The following is a 27,064-nucleotide window of genomic DNA, read 5'->3' on the forward strand; positions in this document are numbered from 1 at the left end:
AGTGAGGGCACATGCCTGGGTTGCAGGCCAGGTCCCTGGTTGTAGAGTGTGGAGAGGAGACAGATGTTTCGCTTCCTGATACAGAGAGACCTGATCAGATCACTGGGGAGGAGTAGAGAGGGACCATAGGAGTTTGCCAAGGCAATGGTAAACAGTATAGGACAGGGTTGGCTGAGAAGCTGGATACCTCCAAAGGGCATGGAAACATGGGCTAGAAAATTTGAAATAAAAGCAGGGCACTTGGGCTCTCCCTTGGGCTCTTTTCCTTGAAGATGCCTGGATGGTCATGCTGCAGCTTCCTGCATTTCCCAAGAGATGGTATTTTGGATAGGAAGGAACTCTGGGCACAGACTAGGATCATGCTGGCCTGACAGGGGATGGTAGGGTTATTCTTCTTTGGGTGTCAGAGGGGAAGAACTCTGAGGCAGAGCCTGCCATTCTTCCAAAATTGTGTGGCTTTTGTATTACGTTGTTTTAGTTTGTACTAACCCTATAGAAATAAAATAATTGGAAACAGCATGAAATGATAGGAGAACTCAGGTGTTGAAGAGTTTTTAGCCTTAACTGATAGGCTTAAGTGACTAATACGTGTCGAAAGATGTTATTCCAAAATTGTGAAGCCTTTGAATAAAGGCTCCTTTCCTTTGTCCCCAAAGCTTTGCCTCTGAAATTTTGCCTAAAAGGTGGCAGCGGGCAGCAGGACCTCAGTTGTTGTTCAGGAACAGTACAACATGAATGTTTCTCTCCCTCTCTTTGTCCTTTCCTTCCTCTCTCTAAAAGTAGATATCCCTGGCCGATATGGCTCAGTGGGTTAAGCACCTGCCTGAGAACAGAAAGGTCATTGGTTCAGTTCCCAGTCAGGGCACATACCTGGATTGCAGGCCAGGTCTTCAGCTGGGAGCATGCGAGAGCCAACTGATTGTTGTTCCTCTCCCTCCCTTCCCCTCCTAAAAATAAATAAAAATTTTTTTAGTTATAAAAATGAATTCATAACCTGGCAGGTCATGGTGGGTAGTCATGCCACAGGCCTATGACTCCCCTATCTTTGCCTTAAGCAAGCTGTGCCCATTGTTTTTGTACACCTATGCTAACACTCCTCTATGTCAGACCCGCAGGAAATATAACTACCCTCAAGAGGGCATATAATTTCGTTAACTCTCCTGTAATCCAGTCCCAGCCTTGCTCCCCCCACCCACTTTACAGTAATCTTCCTTATGTTCCCTCCTTAATTCCAAATGTATGAAAGAAACTGCAAAACTGTCACTCACTGAAGCAATTGAGCTCTTTCTTGCTTCCCAGAAATGTCCTCAGTTTGGCTCAAGTACATTTTTTTTCACATTTTATTTAATTTATTGGGGCGACATTGGTTAATAAAATTATATAGATTTCAGGTGTAAAATTCTATAATATATCATCTACATATTTTGTTGTGTGATCACCACCCCAAGTCAAGTCTCCTTCCTCAAATAAATTCTTAAAATAAAATGCTTTACAGATTTGGATGTTCTTATATCAACAATGTCATAAACCCACAAAGACTAAAAGGATGCTAGACAAAGACACAATAAATGAAGAGAAATAAACAATATTGAGAGAAAGCTGAAACCTATACCTTCAGGAGAAACAAATCAGTCTTAGAACCCCAGAAAGAATCAAGACACAGGGGGCTGTGGGTGTCTCCACAGGGGGTAGTTCTGGGCAGGCCTAGAAACAGGAGGATTGGTGGAAAGTTGGTATAACACTCATTTAGCTCACTTCTGATTCTCCGCCCAAACTCTTCCTGGCAGGCAACTGCCCCTCCCCCACTTCTCCAAGATTATGTTCAAGACTGGGACACCAGGCACAATTTGAAGAGAGGTGGACAGACGGTGGCACTGAAGACAGTCTGCACCCTGGTCTCTTCCCCTAATTGGCTTGTGGCACATGAGCAGCTGGGCTTAGAGCCCCAAAGGGCAAACAGAAGGATTTTTCTCTGAAGAAGCTGATAGGCCCAAGGAAAGAAAAACTGGGGTTGTGCTCGTTGACTCTGATCCTACCAAAGCTTCTGGATTAACAAATAAAAATACATGCTCAGGTAGGTTTAAAGTTCAGATAAACAACAGATAATTTCTTAGCATAAATATGGCCCATGAAATACCTGAGACATACATACATTTAAAAGTTATTGTTTATCTAAAATATAAATTAAACTGGGCATCCTGTATTTTACCTGGTACCTCTATCTCCCACCCCAAATTCCTATTGGCTTCTTATTGCCACATTCTTATGCAGGAACAGCACTTGTTTCTTTTTCACTTTTTAAAATGTGGCTACTAGAAATTATTTTTTTAGAAAATTTTTTTTTAGAAAAGTTATGTGGCTTACATTATATTTTCACTGAACAGCACTGCCTGAAGGATAGCCCTGTCTTTTCACATCAGATTGCAAATTTTTGTTATGTGGAGTTTGGAGATAAGAAAAAATAGGATTGGAGTGGTGGGAGGCACGAACGTGGGGAATAAATGCATGGCCTGGATACTGGGGACAATTTGGGGGATTTGGTGGGTCAAAAATCACTGTCAGATACAGATTGAGGTGAGGAAAGGGAATTTGAGATGAGTCCTCTGGGCTGTGAATCAGATTCCCTTTAGTGTCCTTTTAGAGATTGTCATCTCTAAAGGTTGGAATGCAGGTTTAATTTCTTTTTGGCTCCTGGATTACTTTCTTTGATTATGATTCTGGGAAACTGAGCCCCCTGAGGGCCTCGGGATTTATTCAAGTTACTTTCTTCTTCTAATTTAGTCCACAAAGCTCTTTAGGACTTTTCTTTCCATTATTTTTCCCCATTCTTTCCACCCTTCTGATTTGGGTCCAAGGCATAAGGACCCCTCTCTATTCCCAACCCCACCTCACCCCACCCCATTTCCTGCTCAGGTAGCCCTCACAGTGTTCCTGAGGGATTGACAGGTGATGGCTGTCAAATGCTAATGAAAGTCTCATCCCATTGAGGCTTTCTTACTTACTAGGCTTTTTCTTTTTTAGAGAGAGGGAGGAGGAGGGGAGAGAGAGAGATTTGTTTTTCCACTTATTTATTAATTCTTTGGTTGATTTTTGTATGTGCCCTGACTAGGTATCAAATCCATAATGTTGGCATATGGGGGAGGAGACTCAAGCCTGGAGAAGTCAAGAGAACCTGCAATCTTGTAGGAAGTAAATTGCTCAAGAACACACAGCCTTCCCTCCCTTCCCTTTTCCCTGACTTTCCTTTTCTAGTTCTCTCCAGTACATGGCTCTTCTTCTCCCCTCCCTTCTGCTTACAGAGTCTGCTTCCTTTGTAGAACCATAGTGTGTATGCGGGGCCAATTGGCTCCCTCTCCTGAGGGTATTGCATTCTAAGCCTTTAACTGGCCATAGAATGAAAAACTGATTAAGAAGAATTTCAATCTCCAAGGTGTAGTTGGAAAGTCCAGGATATATTGATGGGTGGAAGGTCTTTCCTGGGATTCTAAAAGCATAACACATTGGTAAAATGCTTAATTTAATTGGATAAAGTAGACTTTTTCAGTAGTCTATTCTGAGGAATCCTTTGGTTCATTTGCCACTACTAACCAAAGTGATGCCTCAGAGCTGTGGCAGGCTATGTGCTGAGTACTGGTTCTGGTGGGCTGTTGCTTACATCCTACCAGAAACCTATAATAGTATCATGATCAGAGAATAACACTTTCTAAGGATTTCTTTTCTCTGCAAAATGGCACAGAAGCATTAAAGGAAAAGCTTGTTAATAGCTTTCCAGTGTTCGGTCTTTCCAAGACTGGTTCATTCAAGCCTCACCTTAAATATTACCTCCTCAGAGATGCCTTTCCTGGCGACCCAGTCTATAGTAGCAATACCCCAGTCACATTTACACTGTGTAGCATAACAGTGTGTCACTTTCTCATATTATTTACCATTATCTTAAACTTTCTTGCTTATTTATTAACTGTCTTCACTGTGAGAACAAAAACCCCACAGGTTAGGAATATTGTCTATCTTCTACTGTCTTTAATATTTGGCACATACTAGGTGCTTGATAATTACTTGTTGAGTGAACCAGTGAAGAAATGAGAGAGAGCAGAGTGAGCAAGGGGAGGAATGCGTCAGGCCTTAGGAGGGGAGTCACGCCCCTCTTTGCTCTTTGGTGGGGCAGGGGAACTGCAAATGCTCAGACACTCATCAGAAATTGCAGAATATTCTGAGGCCAGATGGGTACTAAACATATTGGTGTTATCACTTCATAAGTTATATAAATGTCTAATCACTACATCGTACACCTGACACTAATATAATATTGTATATCAGCTGTAATTAAAATTTTTTTTAATTTTTTAATAAAAAATGTTTTAAGTCATAAGGAAAAACTGACAAACAAAATAGAAACAGAGGCATGGACACATGGAACAGACTGACAGCTGTCAGAGGCAAGAGGTAAGCGGGGACTGATGACAGAAGATGGAGGGATCAGCCAAAGAACATATATGCGTAACTCATAGATACAGGCAGCAGCGCGGTGATAGCCAGAGGGAAGGGAGCATGAGGGCTGGGAGGTGGTGGGCAAAGAGGGATAAAATGGGGACATCTGTAATAGTGTAAACAATAAAAATAAAGAAAAAATAATTTTAAAATGTCATAAGGAAGAGAGGAAAATGAAAGAAAGAAGTTACAGAATATTTGACAAAGCCACAAGCAGTTAAAGGCCTTGCAAGTAGGCTGCCCTATATACCTAAAAGATAAGGGGAGTGTCTTTCACTTGAGCTTTAACTTCGTCTTTAACTGGAAATAATACTCCCATTATTTTATTTCTAACAGAATGTCGCCAGAAGGGTAGAATATCCTGGAAAAATTCTTGCCAAAGCGATTAGAATAGATGGAGAAAAGATAAATGTGAAGTTGATCACTCTAAACTTCAAAAGGTACACACTGTACCTGGGAACACAGCCAAAGCACCAGGGGTGGGTGTGGCCTGGGAGCCTTCAGGTATAAGCTCTGGCTCAAAGAGAAGACATGTGTGGGCCCAGGAATGATGTGACGTTGTAGAAAATGAAATTAATGGGATCATTAATGGTGCAGATGTACCTAGATTCAAGGAGGACTTGGGCCCATTAGGAGGGTCATCCCAGATCCATTTTTGGAAATATTTCAAACAGAAATGGGTGTGGTCCTGTAGCACTCTATTGAGAAGGACACAAACCTAGGTGAGCCTGTCTGGACCAGACAAAGGCAGGTCAGCAGGGTTTCCCTCCCTCTAAGTGAAATATGTGGAAGGGCCTAGTGGGGTGGGGGCAGGACAGTCTGCCAGCTGGGGTCTGCTCTGATGAGGCAAGAGAATGCCGAAAAGGACGAGAGTGTCTTGCACTGACATGAGCTCTTAACTCTCCAAAATGGCTTCAATCCTTTGTCTCATTTCACTCCTAGGAATTGGGAGGGCAGTTGCTGTTTTCATAGCAACTTACAAACATGGAGACTAAGCACAGAAAGTTTGTAGCTTGTCTAGAGTCAACCTGCTTAAAACAGTAGGAGAACCAGTGCGCTCTCTCCACCAGGTTTCTAAAAATGTGGAACACCTGCGTCAGAATCACCTGAAGGGCATGTCTAAAATGACTCACCCTAGAAATCCTTGATCAGGGCATCTGGGGTCATGGTCCTAAAATCTACACTTCTGTTATAAATTCCAGGTGCTTCTTATGCATGCTAATTATGTAGCCTGGCATACCACCCTTAACTCTAAACAATTTATAGTCCACTAAGTCATTAGCTCACTTTTGAGCTCGTCTATTCTTATATTCTTTTTCTCAATTAGTCCCCCTTGAAACTGGAAACACAGGGAGTTCCTTAGAAGTGAGGGTTGTGTAGTTGCAAAGAGAAGAATGAACAATTGTTGACAGGGACTATTTTAAGCTCTAGTGAGGACCAGTTTTTTAAAAATCATAATTTGCAGATTGTAAAACACAGCAAAGCCTGGAAATTTACTCCTCGGTGGTTAAAGCAACCCAACTAGCCAATCAAGCATTCTAGGACTTAAAAAAAACTGACAAAGACCTATAACATCATTACAACTAGCAAAACCAAAGCCCCATTGGCAGGCTGGAGGGTTGTTGAAATAAGATATGCTACAAGTTCTGGAGCAAAATAAAGCAAATATTTTCAAACAGCTGTTGAAAGTTTACAAAGTAGGGATGGGGGAGAACCTACCGTAACATCAAAATCAGTTTAAGGAAATACCCAGGGCCAAGAGAGAATGGATTCTTGGGGAGAGGGGATTGGCATTTATAGTCTATTTTTAACATAAAATATTGTGAGTTTGTACAAGTCATTAAGAATAGTGTCCTTACTTCTATAGCAATTGTTTACATTTCTAGAGCTCTTTATGGCTTAAAGTCCTCTACAGAGTCACTCTCATGTGATCCCAGAGCACATTAAAATTACAATGCCCTTTCACCACACTTCTTACTTATATCTTCTATCACTGCCCTGCCATATTTATCATCTCCATTTTGCAAGTGAGAAAATTTAGGATCATAACGTTAAGGGATCTCCTGGAGATCCCCCAACTAATTTGTAGAGAAGCTGGAACTCAACTTCAGGGCTTTCCCATTTCCACACTTGCCTCCCTATTATTGACTTTTGCAAATAAATAAAATGTAGCTTGGGCAATCATGGCATTTGAGGGCTATAAGTCAACCTCCCATTTGGCAGCTGAGAAAACTGAGGTACTTACAGTAAAGTCAAGGCTTTAGCCCAGGCCACATGGTTATGAACAGAATTCTGAAACTGGATTCCTATTTCCTGATCATCCAGTTCAGAGTTTGCTCTATTTTGCCTTGCTTCCTCTCATAGTTTTCGGGTAACTAGATGTAAACCACACATGTTAATTTGGAGTCTTGGAATACATGCCTTGGAATAAAAGCCAGACCCCTTAAGTATGGAAGCCTAACAGATTAAAGATTCATTAAGTTGATTTGAAAAGGTATCTTTGGCCTTTTGCATTCAGTGGCTTTAAAAGCTTGGAGCTTTTGGCTTCTCACACCTTGATATTATAATCAATATACTTGCCCCAGTAACAGTGGAAAAACATTTGCTTTGAGTAATGCCCCCATTTCTCTTGTTGATGCAGTTACCTGGAAGCTCCAGGTAAAGGCAGGACTGAAAGAGCAGTTTTATGTTAGAATTTGGTAGAAGGAAGGAAATAGTAGAAAGGAAAAATGAGTTCTAAAACTATCAGTTACTGAAGACTACATGAGGGCTAGCCACAGAACCAAAGGTAAAAATGAATGTACTTTATGGGGATGTACACCATGTTCATAGCATTATTCATAATAGCCAAAGGATGGAAATAACACAAGTGTCCACCAACAGATGAATGAACAAGCAAAATGTGGGATACGTATGGATATTGTATATACACACAAGGCAGCCTTCAAAAGGAAAAAAATTTTTTTAAATATATATTTTATTGATCATGCTATTACAGTTGTCCCATTTCTTTCTCCCCTTTATTCCCCTCTACCCTGCACGCCCCCTCACACCAGCATACCCACCCCCTTAGTTCATGTTCATGGGTTGTACATATATAAGTTCTTTGGCTTCTCCATTTCCTACACTATTCTTAACCTCCTCCTGTCTATTTTGTACCTACTATTTATGCTGCTTAATCCCTGTCCCTTTTCATCCATTCTTCCCCTTCCCTCCCCCTCTGATCTCCATTTCTATGGTTCTGTTCCTGTTCTAGTTGTTTGCTTAGTTTGTTTTTTTTTGGTTTTTGTTTTATGTTCAGTTTTTGATAGTTGTGATTTTGTTGTCATTTTACTGTTCACTGTTTTTGATCTTCTTTTCCTTAGATAATTCCCTTTAATATTTCATATAATAAGAGCTTGGTGATGATGAACTCCTTTAACTTGACCTTATCTGGGAAGCACTTTGTCTGCCCTTCCATTCTAAATGATAGCTTTGCTGGATAGAGTAATCTTGGATGTAGGTCCTTGTCTTTCATGACTTTGAACACTTCTTGCCAGCCCCTTCTTGCCTGCCAGGTTTCTTTTGAGAAATCAGCTGATAACCTTATCGGAACTCCTTTGTAGGTAACTGTCTCAAAAGGAAGAAAAGTTTAACCCAAGTTACAACACGGATGAACCCTTAAGACATTATGCTAAATGAAATAAGCCAATCACAAAGGGACAAATACTGTATAATTCCTCTTATATGAAGTTCTTAGAGTAGTGATATTTATACAGACAGAAAGTAGAAAGGTGGTTGCTAGAGGCTGGGGGACAGAAGAATAGGAAATTAGTGCATAACAGGTGTAGAGTTAAAAAAAAAAGTGTGCCTTGTTCTTTGGTCTCTTTCTGTGTTTCCTCTGGGCAGCAGGGTTGTATGCCTGTGGGACAGCCCAGGGACTCCAGTTCAAGGGTCAGATTTTTTCATCCTTTCTCAAAATTTTCACTGAAAACATCACTGGAGGAAAAAATAAGACAAATCCAGAAGGTAGAACTTCTTGTGAGACAGATGACCTGGCCTCTTCAAAAGTCAGTGCCCCTAAAAAAGAAAAGATAGGGAGGGACTCTAGATTTAAAGAGCCACAACCAAACACAGCGCACGAGTAAACAATGATCAGTTCCTAGTTGGAAAAAACAATTCTAAAAAACATTTTAGGAACAACAGAAAAACTTTGAATATCAACTCAGTATTGGATAATATTTAAAAATCATTGTCAATTGTTTTAGATGTTGTAATGATATTGTGGCTATGTAGAAGCTCCTTATTTGGAGGAGCTACATGCTATAGTATTTAGGGGTGAATTGTCATGATGCTTGCAAATTACTTTCAAATAATAGAGGGGAAATACGCACACACACACACACACACACACACAGAGCAAAATAACCACAAAAAAGCAAATAACAGCAAAAATGTCAGTCAGAAAAAGCAATTATTAAATCTAAATGGTGTGTGTAAAGGCGTTCATTGTAATACTTTTTCAAAATTTTTGTATAGTTAATAGTGTTTATTATAAAATGTTTAAAAATTGAGAATTTTTGGATTAACAAATATTAAATTGCTAATTGATGGCTTCCTTGGTCAAAACCACCATAATTTGCCTTGGCTGAGTACCTCACTTGGTCAGAGTATTGTCCCCATATGCCAAGTTTGAAGGTCCAATCCTCAGTCAGCACACAAACAAGCATCAACCAACAAATCAATGTCTCTCTCTCTCTCTCTCTATCTCTCTCTCTAAAAAAAAAAAAAAAAAAAAAAAAAAAACATACCATTAGCATCAGTTACTGAGGGTTCTATGTGTACCAGGCACTTTGTTAAAACTTTACACATACTGTTTCATTTAATTCTCAAATACTCTTTAAAGAAGATACTTTCATTTGTCTCACTTTTACAGATGAGCAGACTGAGGTGAAGAGATTAAGTAGCTTCTCTAAGATTCCCAGCCAGTGAGGACAGAGTCAGGATTCAGGCACAGTCTGGTGCAGCCTGGGTTACCTCTTCAGAACTCCTGGAAGCACTGGAGACAATTTTCGGCATTGAGGCAAGCCCATGGTGGAGATGTGTTGGGACCAGAAAGCCTTTCAACACCCCTAAACCAAGGTCCAAATGAGTTATTTCAATCAGAGTCCCAAAGTAATAGCCTCTGTCACCTGGATTCTAGTGGTGAATCTGGATATTTTGTCCCTCCCAGGGGAACTTCAAGGGTTTATAGCTCTTACCTCATCTGTAGCCCTAGGCAGGATGGGAGCGAGTATAAATAATTGTTTCTAGTTTCAGCTCCAGAAGATTGCCTAAACTCCTGGCTCTGTGATCCACCTGGCTTTAGACAACAACCACAATAACTATGACAGTTAACATTTATATAACACCTGCTATGTGCCAGGCACTCCCAAGTGCTTTAAATATACTAACAAATCCCCACTATACTCCTGTGGAGTAGGTATGTTATTACCCCCATTTTAGGGATGGAAAAGCCAAGGTACAGACTGAAAGTGCCCAGGGCTTCGCAGGCAGCAAGTGAAGGAACCTGATTCCAGCCAGAGCACACTGGTCGCTTCTGTTAATCCAGATGAGACACTAGTGGCTCTTGGCAGCCCTGGGGAGAATTTTGTCTGTGTTTGCCCCCCTAACCATGTGAGTTTAATAAAGTCACCTCCCACTCCACCCCAGAGCCACTGAAGGAGACCTCTGCCCTCCATGCCCCTGCCATATATGTGAACCTGTGTTCTGAATCCCTCCTTATTCTAAACTTGGCCTTGTGGGTCTTTGTGCCTTACAAAAGAGCAATAACTCCCAGGTGGTTATCCAAACTAATCACCCCACCTTACCACCTAATTAGGATGTGATGGCCCAGCCCTAACAAACAGTAGAAAACTTGCAAGCTTATCTTCAACAGAGAGAGAAGGCTCTCCAGTCAGCATCACCTGATGTAGCCAACCACAAAGCCAGCTGGACCCGACTGCAAAGTGCGGCGGATCTAGGCTTACCTCAGATTCTCCACCTGCCTGACTCTTAAAAGTAAAGTGAGGTGTTTTGTTACTTCTCCCAAGGCGGGTATCTTAGGATCCCTTAGGTTCAACAATATCCCACCCAAAGCGGATCATAGGGCTCTGGAGCCGCAGTTGCAACTGGCAGGCCAACCTCCAAAATGTCTCTGTAGGAGGGGCTTAGCAGCAGCAGTCTGGGAGAGGAGGAAGATGGTCTAAACTGATTAAGTGTATAGAGCTATGGAAATGAGTAAATATCTATAGCAAAGAACAGAAGACACTAATCCACATTATGGGAGAAGGTTCCTTGTAATTCCTCTACCCTCCTCCCCCTCCAAATGTGGAAGGTAACCAATGCCTCAGGGAGGGTCCCTAATTGTAGTACCTTGAAAACATTGACAAGAGCCCCCTATGGCAAAGCCTGCAGGCAAAGTAGACACTATGATTAGAAACACTTTAGTCCAATAGCTGCATCTTTTTACAAAAGAAGCAATATTAATAACAGTAGCTATGTTATTGACTATCTCAGACCAGTCCCATTTTTCTGTTACAAGTAGGCCCCTGGATTCTAGTACTGCCAGGTGCAGGGAAAGATGGCATTTCAATAAGAATTAATATGAGCCTCACCTTGGCCTGGCTAGTTTGATTTCAGTTGATTAGGAAAATTAAAGAAATGTGTGTTTCCTTGCTTCTTGATGAAGTAGAGCAAATTTATACCTGTAATTTAGGTGTCAGTGGGAGGGCAACCGTCGGGGAGGGGAGTGGTTAGAGTGATCCTCAAATCACCAGGCAGCTGGAGAAACTGCCAGGCTCTGCCCTGCTCCATTTGCCTTTAGTTGGCAAAAGACAAATTAGCCAAGTGCCCCCTGAGCCAGAGTTTGCAATGCAGAGTCTGCAAGAACGTTGTTTGTTTGGGGAGCCACACAGTTCTTGATCTCAGCAGGTGTAATTCCATCACATGATTGTTTTGGATCTGCTTTCGCTTGCTCCAGCCCAAGCTTGCCAATTCAGACAAGCATCACTGAAAAATAAATGGTCCTTCTCTGCGTCAGCTCAGAAGGCACAGGGGGTCCCTTTACATAGACTATAATGAGCATTTCCTGACTTCTGGGGTTGAGAAGGCTTGTCTACCTGCCCTGAAGCCTACAGGCTGAATTTCCTCTCTGCAGGCCTCCTCTGTGGCCTCCCCTGCCCTGTCCTGAGCTGATATGTCACCAGCAGAGCAAAGAAAGAGGACTTCAAGGAGAGACAGAAGGCCCAGCCCAGGATCTCTGTAGGGACAGCCACCAGAGACCTGCTGCCTCAGTTCAACCTTGCTGTCTCTGGCCTCCAGGGTTATTTCTGTGGCAGCTTAGGGTTACATCGGACAGGTAACTTTCACTGTGGAAACTGCTAACAAGAAAACTAATAAAAGGAGCCTCCTCAGCTCAAGTACCAAAGGTTCAGCCACTCAGCCCAGGAGTGAAGGAAGGTGGAGCCTTATCAATGGTGGCTGGCTGCCCATTCGTACCTAGAAGACTTGTGGGAGCGTGTAAAGCCAGGTTACAGATGTTCCTCTGTGTGTTTGCTGAGGATTAAACTGGCTTGGGAGACTCTAGGATTCAGAGCAGCCCCAACAGGGACCAAAAAACTTAGATACTGTGGTTGAGTTCCCGGGACTCCTCACAAGTGGGGTCAGATGCTTGGGGTGACTACCTGCTCTGAGTTCTGTTAATGGTGCTTTTACTTTAATAAGCTCTTAGATGAATATTATCAGAGCAAAAAAGTTTTAAAACTGTGAACATCCTTACTAACCAATTGTTCTCAATTGTCTGCTCCCCATCCCTGTCCTTGTCCACAGGCGTACACACTTTGTGCAGAATTGTTTTCTCAACACAGATAACAGTTACCACTTTCTTAGGCAGGTAACTGCTACTGCTCAGCCTTTCATTTTATAGCTCAGTGGTTCTGAATGTTGGATGTGCATCATTTGGAGGGCTTAATGTTCAGATTTCTGGTCTGTTTCCGAAGTGAGACTTGATTCTATAGGTCTGGGGGTGGGGCAAAAGGATTCTGCTCTCCTCCCCCAATACAAGACCATAACATTTAACGATATGTTTCTTATAAACATATTACAGGGTAAAATAAACAAGATGATAGTAAAGGAAATAGCTTTCCTGTTTTCTTCAGTGCTTATTAAGATACACAATAGACACTTCAGTCCCGTAGCTATCTCTGATGGATGTAGGATTCTCTCCATTTTCCCCTCATGATCTGCTCTCCACCCTTCTACACCTGCTCTTTGCTCCAAGAAGCTGAGCCACATGAACAGCATCAGTGGCTTCCTTTTGCCTTCAGCCTCTGGAAGTGTTGACCAATGGGGTTGGGATGTTGTAGTCCACCCTGACTCACGGTCTCAGTTATTTGCATTCAACCACAGTCTGAAAGTATTAAACGGAAAATTCCAAAAATAAACAAGTCATAAGTTTTAAATTGTACACCATTCTGAGTAGCATGATGAAATCTCACACTATTCCGCTTCATCCTGCCCAGGACATGAGTCATCCGTTTGTCCAGTGTATCCACGTCATGTACTCTACCCACCAGTTAGTCACTTAGTCGTCTTTGTTGTCAGAACTACTGTTATGGTATCACAGTGCTTGTGTTCAAGTAACCCTTACTCTACTTAATAATGGCCCCAAAATCATTCACATAACTTTTATTCCAGTATATTTTCATAATTGTTCTATTTTATTATTATTGTTAATCTCCTACTGTACCTAATTTATAAATTAAACTTTAACGTAGGTAAGTATATCTAGAAAAAAGCATCATACATACAGGATTTGGTATTAGCCACAGTTTTAGGGATCCACTGGGGGTCTTGGACTATATTGGACTGTACCCCCCCATGGATAATGGAGGACTACTGTACTTATTCCTCTGGTTCCTTTTTGCCAGGTGATCTTCTCCATCAACTTTCTTTTTAGGGTCCTTTAACAGGTCCCAGCCCCCTTGTCCTTTCAGGCCTCCTGGTGGTGATGGCTCCTGCACTCTTCAGCTCAAAAGTAGTGCACCATCCCTCCTTGTTTGTTTACGTCCAGCCCATGCTTTGTGAATAGCACCCTTATTACACTCTTCTCAAATGACTCAATATGAAGTTATTTTTTTTTTCCAGGAACTTGACTGATGTAACCTTTAAAAATATTCTGTTTTTATTATTATTTGTTCATAAGGGAAATTTTTTACTGAATTTTGCCCTTTCTGAAGCTTCTGCAAGTAGGATTTTATTTTTCCCTAGTAAAGTTACTGTAAAAAAAAAAAAATCCCTTAATCAAGATAAATTGGTTTTTTAAAAATTTTAAACATATAAAATAATTTTGGTTTGTTGTTAAATGTAAGAGCCTTACTATACTTGCTTTAAAGAGAAAATTTTAAATAAATTTAAAAATCTTGTAAATTCTGCGTTCTGAACAAGCACTAGCAAGTGGTTCTGGTGCATGCTGGTTTAAGAAGCACCAGGTAAGTGGACTCCTCACAACACAGGCCTGTTAAGACAACAGCATCTCTTGAAAAGTGCCAGGATGTCCCTCCATTAGGGCCCCATATCAATGAGTTTGAGATAAAACAATTTTGTGTAGAAGAACAGCCTGATATCTAGAGTTTGGGGAGTTTGTCCTTAATGCCTGCTTTTAAAGTCCTGGAAGGCTGTGTGTGCATGTTTTCTTTTTTAGTTTTCTTAGGATATTCATTCCTCCATCTTCCCTATTTTAAAAATTACCTATTGTCTCTCACGTTCAACAGCAGCTTCCTCTGTGAAGCTCTTGATCCTTGCATATCAGGAAGGGGAATAGTGCAAGATGCAGTGATTGGCAGACGGAGCTGTGTCCAACAGAAGCCTTCACCCAGATTCAGCCTGGCATCTTCTTTCCTAGCACAGGCACCCGACTCAGCCTCAGAAATGGGTGGAAGGTTACAAGATGTCATTTTGCCCTGCCCACCTCCCCAGACTCTAGTTCTACCCACTTATCCTTTCCCCTGGTCTAAATGAATTGGTTCCCCAATTTGATCCCTTTAAGGATATTCAAAAGGAGATTGACTACAAACATAGTATTCTCATTAGAAGCTGTTGCTGCATACTGCTAACTACCACGCTGTTTTTGTTGTCCACATCCTAGGAGGGTTTTATATGTATTAGGCTAGGACAAGTTCCAGCACAGGGGAAGAGGCAAAAAGTGAATCCAGTCTCCTTTGCCTTAGTGCACGCCCTGCTCTCCTCAACAACTTCAGACTGGCCACTTCTTAACAACTTGCCTTAGACTTGCTTTTGATTTTCTGACCCTTGTCTGTGTGAACTAATACCATCTCAGCTTGAGGCTCCAATTGCTAGTCATCAGACTGCCCTGGCGTCTGTCCTCTCAGCTTCCCCAGTGAGCTCAGAGAAGCAAGCTGCTCCCTTTTCAACTCAAGCCTGACTTGACCCTTTTTCTGATGAAAGGCAGGTCCCACCTGATTGCCAGCTTCATCTGACACAGAATAATGAACAACCAGAGCCACTTTCTTCCCAGTACACAGCAGTAGTCATCATCAAAAGCTTTGAACCAGGTTGTGACATAATCAGAGCTTTGTTTAGGGAATAGATACATATATATTTAAACTGGCTACAGTGAAATACAGACTCGCCCCTAAAGTCTGCACAGCCCAGGGCAGGACTACAAATGGAAGTTCACATACCGTATGTCTAAGAATTATAAATGAAACTAATTAACTATTAAATAAAATATATTCTATAATCCTATATTGAAAAATAAATCTTCATAACAATGAGGAAAGCCAGGTTCAAATATAGAATTCCTGAATTTCTCAGAGTCTTATGCTCGGACATGGTAGAGTGAGGAAAAGCTGTCTTTTGGCCACTGGCCCAACTTCACCTCTTTCCTCAGCCAAGGCGCTGTTCCATACGACAGGGCTCCTTGAACTTATTCACATGGACATATCCAAGCTCCATCCACAGTCTTGCTCCCATCTCTCCAACAAATAACTACTTTTTGGGCACCTTTCAGGTCTAGGACTAAGTACAGTAGTGGTGTGGTCTGTCCTTAGGAGAATGTACCTAGAAAAGGCTGTCCTGGGCCTAGGAAATAAGCCCTAAAAAGGTAACAGACGCTTTGGATGAGAACATCCCACTGATGTGCTCCTTGGAGAAATACAGCCAAAATGGACCTGGGTGGGCAATAAAGCAGGGGACCCAAGGCAGAGGGCATACCACTGAAATAAGATAGCTTGGATGAAGGATACAACAAACAGCAGGGAACAATAGCCCCCAAATCAGCCTTTCATTTTATAGCTCAGGGCCATTATAAACAGTAGGGAAATCACTAAAGATGTCATGAAGCCTTTAGGTAAGATGGTGGCCCTTAGATATCAGGATGGATATCAGGAAATAGAATGTGAGCAGGAACTCAGAGAGGCAGAGACCGGTCCGCGCCTGGGCAAGCGCTGTCTGACTTCCTGGGAGCCCCAGCCGAGACTCACGCTCACTTCTGCACTGAACTCTGCAGACATCTTACGAGGTAAACCCTCCCTTTGCCTAAGCTAGTTGTTATTACTTGAAAAAAAAGTCTCAACTAAAATACTACTTAGTTGTTGGCAAAGGATATCAAGGTTTGCCCAGAGAGAGGGAGAAAAAGAGAGAGAAAGGAACTATCAAGACAGGTTTGAAAAAGTCAGAGATTTAGGATGCAGAAAAATGGAAAGAGAACCACAGAAAGAATGTGAAAGAAGTAGGGGAAAACTAGCTCTCTGGGGTGAACATTTAAGAAAGGGGGGCCGTCAGCTGGCAGATGAAGCCTGAGAAAAGGTTGCTGGACTTAGTGACTGCAAGGTCACTAGTGGTCAAAAAAAAAAAAAAAAAAAAAAAAAAGCTGTGCTGGGAGATCGAGAGCTGCAGCTGTTCACACATGGCTAAAGTCTTTCTCCTGTCCTGGCACTGGCAGCGGGCATGACTGTCCCTCCCGTTTCCCTTCCTCCTTTTACTGGGCATGCCTGGCACCTTCAGGGCCAAAGCTGGTTTGAAAAATATCAGATAACAGGGACTGATGTGCCAAGATCCTGGATGGGAATCTTCAAGGACAAAATCACTGGGGAAAAAAAACAACAATAAAACAAGCAAGGAAAGACCACCACTGGATCCCCAGTCTTCACCTAAAACTCTTACAATTCACTCTTCTTCTTGTTCTGCATTGCCTAGGGATAATTAAGGACAAATCCTAACCCGAGAACTAGCTGCCAGCCAAAGCAAACCAACTTCCCATCTTTCTCATCTTATGCGTGTGTGTTTGGGGGGTGGCGGGCAGAGGATCCCCTACAGAATCTCTTTCCCAAGTTTCAACAATTCGGGGATAACAACAAACAGAGAAAAGTAACTTTTTCTTATTTCAATTGATTGGAGACAGGAAGAAAAAGAGAGGGAGAGATTTGTTGTTCTATTTATTTCTGCATTCATTGGTTGATTGGTTGATTCTTGTACGTGCCCTGACTGGGGATCAAGCCCACAACCTTGGTGTATCGGGGTGATGTGCTAACCAACTGAGCTACCCAGACAGGGCAAAATTAACTAACTTTTTCTTCAAGAAAACACATCCATGGCTTCCAGTTGTACATCTGAGAACAGGAGAGCCCAGGCTGTGAAGCCTGCGGTTTTTCAGGAAGGCACATTGCTTACAGCTCAAGAAAATGAGCAGGCAGAACAGCCTGTGTCCAGCTTGTCCACTGTGACTGTTGCTCAGAATCACAGAAAAAAAGAATTTCAGATGTGTGAGGAATCACCCGCAAGAGAGACCAAGCACTCAGACTGTCCTCCTTCCTTAGAGCCCACTCCTTACTCCACCGCACCTCCCTCCTTAATCAGTTTCCAACCTGAGTGATCCAACCCAGGCTGGATGACCCCCCCACCACACCTCCTGCAAGGGGGAAAGGGAGGACAGAGTCCAATGCCTGTCCTCATCAGCAACTCTCCCTCCCAACACAGCAGGGTGCCCTGTCAGCACCTCCAGACACCCCCTGACATTGCACTCCACAGAGGAATAAAAAATAACTGCTCATTGAAGAAATGGAAGAGCCCTCACCTTTTCCTATTGCTCTCTCTGCCCCTTTTGATGCTACAAATATCTGCAGCCCCTGAATGTTCAGAGTCCTCTCTTAACTTCTCTTTGGGGCCATTTCCTGAAGTTGTTCCTTCCTTCTCAGGAGATAGAATTTGTTTTACCCCCTGGGCTAAATTTTCTTGTCTGAGGACCTGGAGTTTACTGAACAACACAATATTCTCCCATATGTCCCTCATTCCTCTGAACTGCCTTGTGGAACAGGTATTGCCATTTTGAAGGTTTCAGTGACTTGCCCAAGGCTGCTGGGATCATAAATCCTGGGGCTGAGGACTGGACTTTTGCCTGACTCCAAAGTCTGTGCCAGGCTCACCAAATCTAAGGCTGGGGATTTGGGAGGACACATCTGAAAACCTGGTCTTTCTCTCTTTTTAGGGAGCCCAGATATTAGGAGCAGAAAAATACACACTTCAAAGAAAAAGAAAGAAGAAAATATATTGGCTCTTGGAGCAATGACTTTAAACTTTTGTAACTGTCACTCGCAATAAAAAACCCCTTGGTTTTTTATATCTTCACCGAGAACATCAAATATTTATATTTGGTATAGGGATACAGATATAGATATAGATATAGATATAGATATAGATAGAAATAGCTATATATAGATAGATATAGATAGATATATCAAAAGTTTTACCGGAAGTGATGCACTCTGATATATTTTTTCCTACTCTAGTGTATTCTTTTTTTTTCCTTTTGATGATGGTTTTGACCCACAAAATTGATTTCATTACCCACAAACAGGTTTGACCTGCAGCTTCAAAACTGCTGCCTGAAAGCATCAACGCAAACATTTAGAGTTGAGCCTTCACACTATTGTTGTGCAAAGAGCCAGCAGGGTTAGTGCTCAACGCACAATGTGTGTTCAGGAAATACACGTTGAACTTCTGGATTTTAAGGAACCAATGATCCACAAGTTAAACAATTTGTTCTGGAAATTCTCCAGTTTGCTTTATGTCAATGAGATAATTCTAATTCCAAATCTCAACAAACAAATCATTCACAAATACAAAGCTACAAGTTGATCTCTGGTGTGAAGCTAGACTTGAAACTCTAAAATAAAATCCTAGAAGATGGATTTTATCTCGCAAGCATGAGGTAAGTGTCTGTTCTCTACTGGGCACTGCCCTAGGAGCTGGAGCTCCAGACACATGGACCCATCCATGCTTTCAAGGAGCTGGGTGGTGGTGGGAGACTGAGAAGTGAAGCCAGAATTACAAAGCACTGTGATGAGGGTGGCACAGGCTGCCATGGGAACAGAGGGGAGTTATCTGTTTCCTTGAAGCTCAAGCTTATACTTGAAAGACAAAGAGTAGTTAGGCTAGAAGATGAATGTAGGAGGGTTATATCAGACAGAGAATAACATGCAAAGTTGTTTCAGTCACAGTTGATTGTCCCCGTAGAGTCAATCCACGTGTTTCCTGTTGGCAGTGCCCCAATTTTGGGCAGAGGGGAAGGGAAGTGTCCACTGCTATTCCATGTAATTTAGGAGAAAATCTTGATTAACATGAGCCAATTATGATGGTCCCAGGCGACTTGCCAAATACTAGTTTAGGAATGGACATAAAACGGTCCAACTAATGAGATTCAAGGGCATTCTTTCTGGAAAGGGGCTTCAGGAAAAGTTCTCTTGTTCTTAAACAGTGACACATGGGAAAAAACAACCCTTCTTCTTCTACTGGATTCCATACTGTCTCAATGGGAAGCCATCTTGTGACAATGAGGTAATCTAGTAGGAGAGTGGCAATGACCTTAGTGAGTAGCTGAATTAACCAACCCTGGAACAACTCTATCCTAGGACATGATATCCTGTAAGAGAAAAGATTTTCCTTATTGTTAAAGTCAGTTGAGGGAGGGTTTTATGTTACTTACAGTCAAAATGAACCTAAACTGATATAAGAGCTGTAGAGATACACAAGGCATGTTCTGGATTCTGCAAGACAGGAACTGGGATACAAAGACCAGGTGATACTATGCTACAAACAGTAGCTTTGAGATGAGATACATTTGCTAAATATATGTATAACTCAACCTCACTCTTAAAGAGAAATACATCTTAAAACTACCATGAGATACCATTTTTCACTTCCATACTGACAAAGATCAAAAAGTTTGATGATATCCAATATTGTCAAGAGGAAGCCAGCATGCCTGTTTGTTGCTGATGGGACTATCAGTGGTATAAATCTGTGGAAGCTAATAACTTTCAAAACTCAAAATGCACTTGATCCAAACATCCTACTTCTAGGTATTTATCCTACAGATGCGTTTCCCTGTGCACAAAATAACATGCACAAGAATACTAGTTACAGTTGTTTGTAAGTGCAAATTGGATCCAATTGTTCATCAGTAGGGGACCAATTAATAAATTACATTATATTCCTATTGAATTATATACAACCATTTAGAGAATGAAACAACTCTATATGTATTAATATAGAAATACATCAAATAAATATTAAGTGAAAAAAGACATATGCAGAATAGTACACAGTGGTGTATTGCTATTTGTGTGTGTGTGTGTGTGTGTGTGTGTGTGTGTGTGTGTGTGTTGGGAGTTGGAGGCAGAGGGATAGTTGAAAACATGTAAACAATGTCTGGAATAATACACAAGAAACTCATAATGTCAGCTACCCTAAGGAGGGAAATTAAGTGCAAGTCGGAGGAGAAAGGAAGACTGACTTTCACTATATTCTTCTTTGTACCTTCTGAATTTTGTGCCATTACATATATTAGCAATTTGAAATGATTCATTAATAGAAGGAGGGTTTAACCCCAATAATACAAGAATATCTTAATTGAGGAATATCACAAAATATTAAACTAGAAAAATATTATTTCTATAAATGCAAAAAATATATAATATTCATGCAAAAAGGTATATAATATTCAGAATTCATTTTTAAATGTTAATAGAGATAGAATGAGTCTTCTTAGTGTAATATAGAGTACCTAATAGTGTACTTCATATTAAATGACAATTTTATAGAAGCTGTTGTCAGTCCTTGAAGATCACAGTAAGATGTCTCCTAAGAACTTGGAAATAAAGCTAATCTCCAAATTAAATTAGTCAGATCCACACATCACAAATGTGATTAGTTATATATGGAGGTAAATCTAGAGATTGTGACTTTGTGACTGAAGAGACTGAGAAGAGCCAGTCTTCCAGTCCAGGTGCTCCAGGAGTAATTCGAGGGAGGCAGGAGAAGAATGCAACAGTAAACAGAGATTGTGCCCTAGTTGGAAAAGGAGTCAGTACAAACAAGAGAATGAGTCAGCCAGGTAAACATACCAGTGCCCCCTAAATATAGGTAAGCAGACTCCACATACACTTCCAGACTTAAGGGGCTGTATCCTGCTTTAGTTGAGAGGCACTTGAGACCGGCTCACTCCTTAGTCTGATTCCACACTTCCTAAGCATCCCCTGATGATCTGGCTACCCCTTGAGACCAATCTAATCTGTGACTAGGCTGACTTGAGCATTCTGGTCCACTCCAAGATGATATTTTCTTTGTAAATTATTAAACCTCGGTGCCCCCATTCTGCTCCAGAGCCCCTCCTCTTGTCCCCATCATCCCCCCTCCGCCTATGCAAACCCCGCCCCCCCCCCCATGTACTAAGGCTCCAATTGCAACTGCATTGCAAGCCAAGAGTATCTTCTGTAAAAACCTCTTTGGACAACTCTCCGTCTCAGAGACTTTTTCTAAGGAACCCAACCTAAGATACTATGCATGTATGCAAACATATGTACATATATACATACATTTCTTTTTTTTAAGATTTTATTTATTTTTAGAGAGGGGAAGGGAGGTAGAAAGAAAGGGAAAGAAACATCAATGTATGGTTGCCTCTTTCGCACCCCCTACTAGGAACCTGGCCCACAACCCAAGCATGTGCCCTGACTTGGAATCGAACTGGTGACGCTTTCCTTCTCAGGCTGGCACTCAATCCACTGAGCTACACCAGCCAGGGCTATACGTACATTTCTTTACCAAGGAAACCGCAAAGCCTTCCACTGTGTCTGAAAAGATGTGAATAAATGAAAAAATAAAGGTTTCTGGATGGGAAGCCTAAATATTATATAAATATTTCCTACAATTTAAGTTATAGACTTAACAGAATCTTAATTTTAAAAAAAAGTAACAACAAACCCAGAAGGTTATTTATATACATATGATAAAAGGAAGGAGAGAAAGAAAAATTCTAAACAGGTAAGAAAGAGAATCTATTGGGGGAGGTTAGTAAGGAGAGGAAACAAGATCTATTAAAAGTAAAAACCTACAAAACACAAATAAGATTGTGAAGTCTTGGTATGAGAACAGACAGATTTCTGGAATATATAGATAGATCAGAAATACATACTAATTTTCATAAAAATTTTACTACATGATGAAATATCACAATACAATGAGATAAAGATCTTTTTCAATAAATAGTAGAGATAACAGGTCAGTAATTTGAGAAAAAGAGAAGAATTTGGATCTCTATTTTAAACTACACATCAAAATGAATTCCATTGCATTTAAAGACTGAAATACCCTTAAAACTATGATGTCCAGAAGAAAACAGGATTGAATATTTATCGAGACACTAGTGGGAAGCTGACTCTATACTGTTGCTATAAGAAGCAATAGTATTATTATAAAAGAAAGATTGAAATACTTGACATCATAAAAAAAATTTTAAGGAAATTTTACATGTAAAATAATCATTAAAATAAACAAACAAACAATATACTAGAAGATATGGTTACAAAAAACATGACTGAAAAAGATTAATATTATCTCAAGAATTCACACAAGTTGATACCTTAAGATTTTAGCTGATAACTGAACAAATAACTCATAACCAAAACAATTCACCAAAAAAGTGTCAATGAATTCATTAAAAAATATTCGATTTTGCTAGTTATCAAAAAGAAGCAGATTAAAATAAGTATGGTTTTTTCCCCACTAAATTAACTTTACTAATTTAACTCTTTTACTAAATTATCCTCCCCCCAAATTAAAATGCAAACTCCCAAATCTAAAGTCAGTGATATTGGCACCCATAACCATTGTGGGTACAATAAATCAGTGTTATCAATTAAGAAAATAATTGGACTTTAAGAAAATTCCTAAAAATGTTCATGCCCTTTGACCCTAATACATTTCCCTCAGAGGATGAGTCCAGAGCAGAGCAGCAGAAGCACAAAGCCCTTGCCAGAGTCCAGGCTTCCACCCTGACACGGCCTCCCCACATCAGGCCTTCCAAGACCAAGTTCCTGTGCCTCTCCTATTCAACCAAGTAGCTGCTGGCTACATGGGGCTGTCAAACTGAGGTGTTCTAAAAGTGTGAAGTACTCACCAAATTTCAAAGACTTATGGGAAAGAATGGAAGAAAGACAGGAAGGGAGGGAAGGAGGGAGGGAAGGAGGGAGGGAGGGAGGGAGATCATTAATAATTTTATATTGATTGTATGTCAAAATGATAACATTTTGGATATACTATCTTAAGTAAAATATACTATCAAAGTTAATTTCATCTTTTTCCTTTCTTTACTTTTTTAACATGGCTACCAGGAAATTTTAAACTACTTATGTAGCTCATGTTCTATTTCTTTTGGGCAGCATTGTCGTAGAATTTCTTAAATGTAATGTGCCAATATCTTGGGAAATCCCCGTCTTTATTTCTACTTTACACGTTCTTTGTATCTAGTGTTGTGGCAAAGCTAATTTTATTTTTTATAAAAAGGAGGAGGAAGGGTAAGTAGATGGCTCAGAAGAGGAAAAGGCTCTGCCATAATTATTGACCCAATGCTCTTGCTTCCACACCTGAAATTCTCAAATGAGCCACACTGTTGGGTTGGGCTGTCGAAACAGAAGGAACTTACATGGCAATGACTGCTTTCCCAAACTTATATCCCTCTGACCCCCACATCCCTCCACTAGGGTCCATCCATGATGCTACCAGACAGATCTATAAATGTAAACAAGTCATATCACACCCCTGCTTAACATTCTCCAATGACTTCCTTTCTGACTTCAAATAAAATCCACATGCCTGCCTTGGTTCCAAAGCCCACAGGACCTGTCCTTGCTTCCCTCTCTGACCTCGTTTCTCCTCTCTCTCCCTAGCCTCTAGCCACACCAGCTTATTTTACTTTCTCAGCCTGGCCAACTTCTTTTCTTCTTCAAATTCCCTTAATGTGCCATTCCCAACTTAAAGTGGCCCTTCTAGTCACTGACTACACATCATGCATTTTATTTCCTCATTACAACTCGTAGTTTCCTGAAATTATTCCTGTTGTGTTTCCTTTATGACCAACCATCTTTCCTCCAGAGAGTAATAAGTTCCATGAGAAGAGGGACCCTGCTGCCTTGTTCACTGCAGCCCCCCAGATCTCACAACAGTACCTGGTGCGCGGTAGAGGTTACACGAATGTTTGGTGAATGAGTAATATAAACAAATGCCAAATTATTCCACCTACTCTTCCCCAAATATGCTTTGAATTTTCTTGTCTCAAAGAAGGTCTTGCCTCAACGCATCTTTGCTTTTGTTGTCTTCCCATCTAGAGTTCTTATTGCATTTTGAAAATGATGTATTTTCCTGCTTCAAGTACTGCCCAACTCAAAAACATTTGAGAATAAGAACATATATATTTTGTTCTAATCTCACATAATAAGTCTAGAAGTGGCATAGTCCCAGGGTTGGGTAACTCAGTGGCTCAACCCAGACCTTAAGGAATGATGTTTTCTAACCTTCCCCTCTGCCACCCTCAGCACACCAGCTGTTGACCTCAGTTTCCCTTTTGTATTCGCAAGATGGCAGCCACAGCTCAAGCACTATGTCCTCAGACAACATCTCAAGTCCAGAATTCCTCGGGCTTAAGAGAATTTCCCAGAAACCCCTTCTGCAGAGTTTCCTTTTATGCTCCATTACCCAGAATTGTAGCACATGCCCATTCCTAAACCAGCCCATTTCTAAATTAATTACTGGCAAGGGCAAAGAATTTCCATGATTGGCTTAAAAATCAAGATGCTCCTCCCCTGCAATGAATGGGTGAGTCCCTGGTCCCCAGAAGCAGACGTTACTAAAACTTAACAAAGGAGCCCCAGCCCTATGGATCAGTTGGTTGAGAGTTGTCCTTTGCACCAGGAGTCACAGGTTTGACTCCTGGTCAGGCTACCCTGAGGATTTAAAAAAAAAAAAAAAAAAAAAAAGTTAACAAAGGAGTGAGATTAGGGTAGGAGGATGGGGTCTAAGAAGACAAAAATTGACTTCAATGAGCCACAAATCCTACTAGTTTTTCAAAGTGCAGCTCATGAATCCTTTCATTAATCCTTCTCTGGTTACCTTAACCAAAAGTAGCCACTTCCTCCTCTGAGCATAAAACCTTGAGTTCAAGCCAAAAACCTTGGAGTCATACTTAATTTCTCTCTTTACTCATAATCCTGCGCCTTAGCTATCTTGTTTATCTTTACAATATTTTCAGAATCCAACTTCATCTTTCCACCTTCAGTCCTATCACTCTGGCCCAAGCCACCACCACTTCCCCGCTGCGTTATTACTGCAGCCTCCTCACCGGCCTCAGGCTCCTCCTCTTGCATCCCTAGAGTGTGTCCTCCCATAGAATGAGCCTTCCAATGTGTAAGTCAGATCATGTCTCTGCTCTGCTCAACATCCTCTGGACAGCTTCAGATGAAAATCCCTATCACCTGCAGGGCACTCTGTGACCTACCCCTGTCACTTCTCTAACCTTATCTGGACCCATGCTCTTGCTGGCTGCCCTCTAGCCACACTGGCCTACTTGTCTTTCTTAGAACGCACCAAGCACACTCCCTCCTCAGGGCCTTGGCACTGTTTATTCATTCAGTTTGCTTGGAAAAATAATTCCTGATATTGGATGAGTTGCTCTGTCTCTCTCCCTCCAAGTTCTCACTCAAATACCCCTTAATGAAGGTCTTCTCTGACCTCCTATCTAAAAAAAAAAATCATCTTACTACACTTCATTTTCCTTCAAAGCACTTATGACAAGTCAACATATTATGTATTTATTCACTTATACTCTGTTTTGTCTCATTAGAACCTAAGATCCATCTCTTGTGTTCACTGGTTTAGCCTCAGTATTTAGAACAATACATAATATGTAATAGGTGCTCAATATATATTTATTGAATAATTGTGTACTCCTTTAACCTTTGTTATCTGTTTGGTTCATTTGGCAAGGTCTCGAGCTGTTTTCTTTGCATGTGCACACATCCTGTCTCTTAAACAAGAACATAAGCTTCTTAGGGCCAGGGCTGAGTCTTAAAGCACAATGCTTGGCATAAAGAGTCCCTCAGTTTATGATGGTGACAGATTTGGAAGGAAGATACATTAGGGTAACAACAGCTGTTACCATTTTTCCTAATCTGTAGTTGGCAGAACCCTGAGAAGATGAGGTACAAGACAGGGTAGCACATTTAGGAAAGGGTGCAGGGTTTGGGACTGTGCTCTAAAAAAAACACAAATTAAGTCCTTGAGGAAGAGCGGTCAGCCTCTCTCCGATATTGAAAAAATACAGGGGCACTTTTCCCACCCCACAATTTCACCAAGAGCTGGTCTTTCCAAGTGTGTCCTTTGCAACACAATAGGGCTTCTCTCTCATTAGTTGGTGGCAAAGGTCCCTACTTAACAGATGCTAAACGGAAGCAGAACAAAGCAGCAGTGGTTTGAGGTCACATGAAGTCATTGTTCAAATTTAGGTCCCACCAGGTGCCATCTCCCCAGCCCCAGGGCACTCCAACCTCCCAAGTACACTGTGGAGGTCCCAAGAGGGGCATCCGAGCCCCAGGAGAGCAGCTCCTGTTAGCCCACGCTTTCACTTCTGAACACATTTCTCTCACACTAATTCTAGCAGCAAGACCATTTACCAGACTCAAGGGAATCGGACCACTTTCAAACTTCGATAGCAGTGCAATTGCCATAGGAGAAAAGGACAAACAAAGAGACTGAAGACAGTGCTTGAAACAGAAGAAGAAAAAGATATCATTGGATGTGTGCTAAACCAAAAAAAATAAATGCCAGGAATAACTGTGAGCATTGTTTGAAGCCAAGATCTGTGCAGAAGAACCCAGGTGGAGGGGGTGGCAGGACCTGAGGTGGCCTGAGGACGCAGACCAAATGCCCCGGGGGCGGAGCAGGAGGAGAGGGACATATTTTAAGTAACCTTAAAAGACTCGTTTTAGCACAAAGCAGGAAATGAAAAGCAGATGGGTCAGTTTGGAACTTGTTTACACATTATTGGCCTTTGCGAAGCTTCCAGGGCAGGCAGAGTTAGGACTAGAGAGAAGGGGTATTTTAGGCATATGTTGACAGGGCCCCCCTTCTGACACAGTGGGGCCTCTCGTAATTGAATCATCTGCCCCTTAAGAAGCAGGCACTTAGCCTGGAAGACCCTCATTCT

The sequence above is a fragment of the Pteronotus mesoamericanus genome, unplaced genomic scaffold (genome assembly GCF_021234165.1).
Source record: "Pteronotus mesoamericanus isolate MK-2021 breed Mesoamerican mustached bat unplaced genomic scaffold, CSHL_Meso_final contig_182, whole genome shotgun sequence".
In the NCBI taxonomy this organism is placed as follows: Eukaryota; Metazoa; Chordata; class Mammalia; order Chiroptera; family Mormoopidae; genus Pteronotus; species Pteronotus mesoamericanus.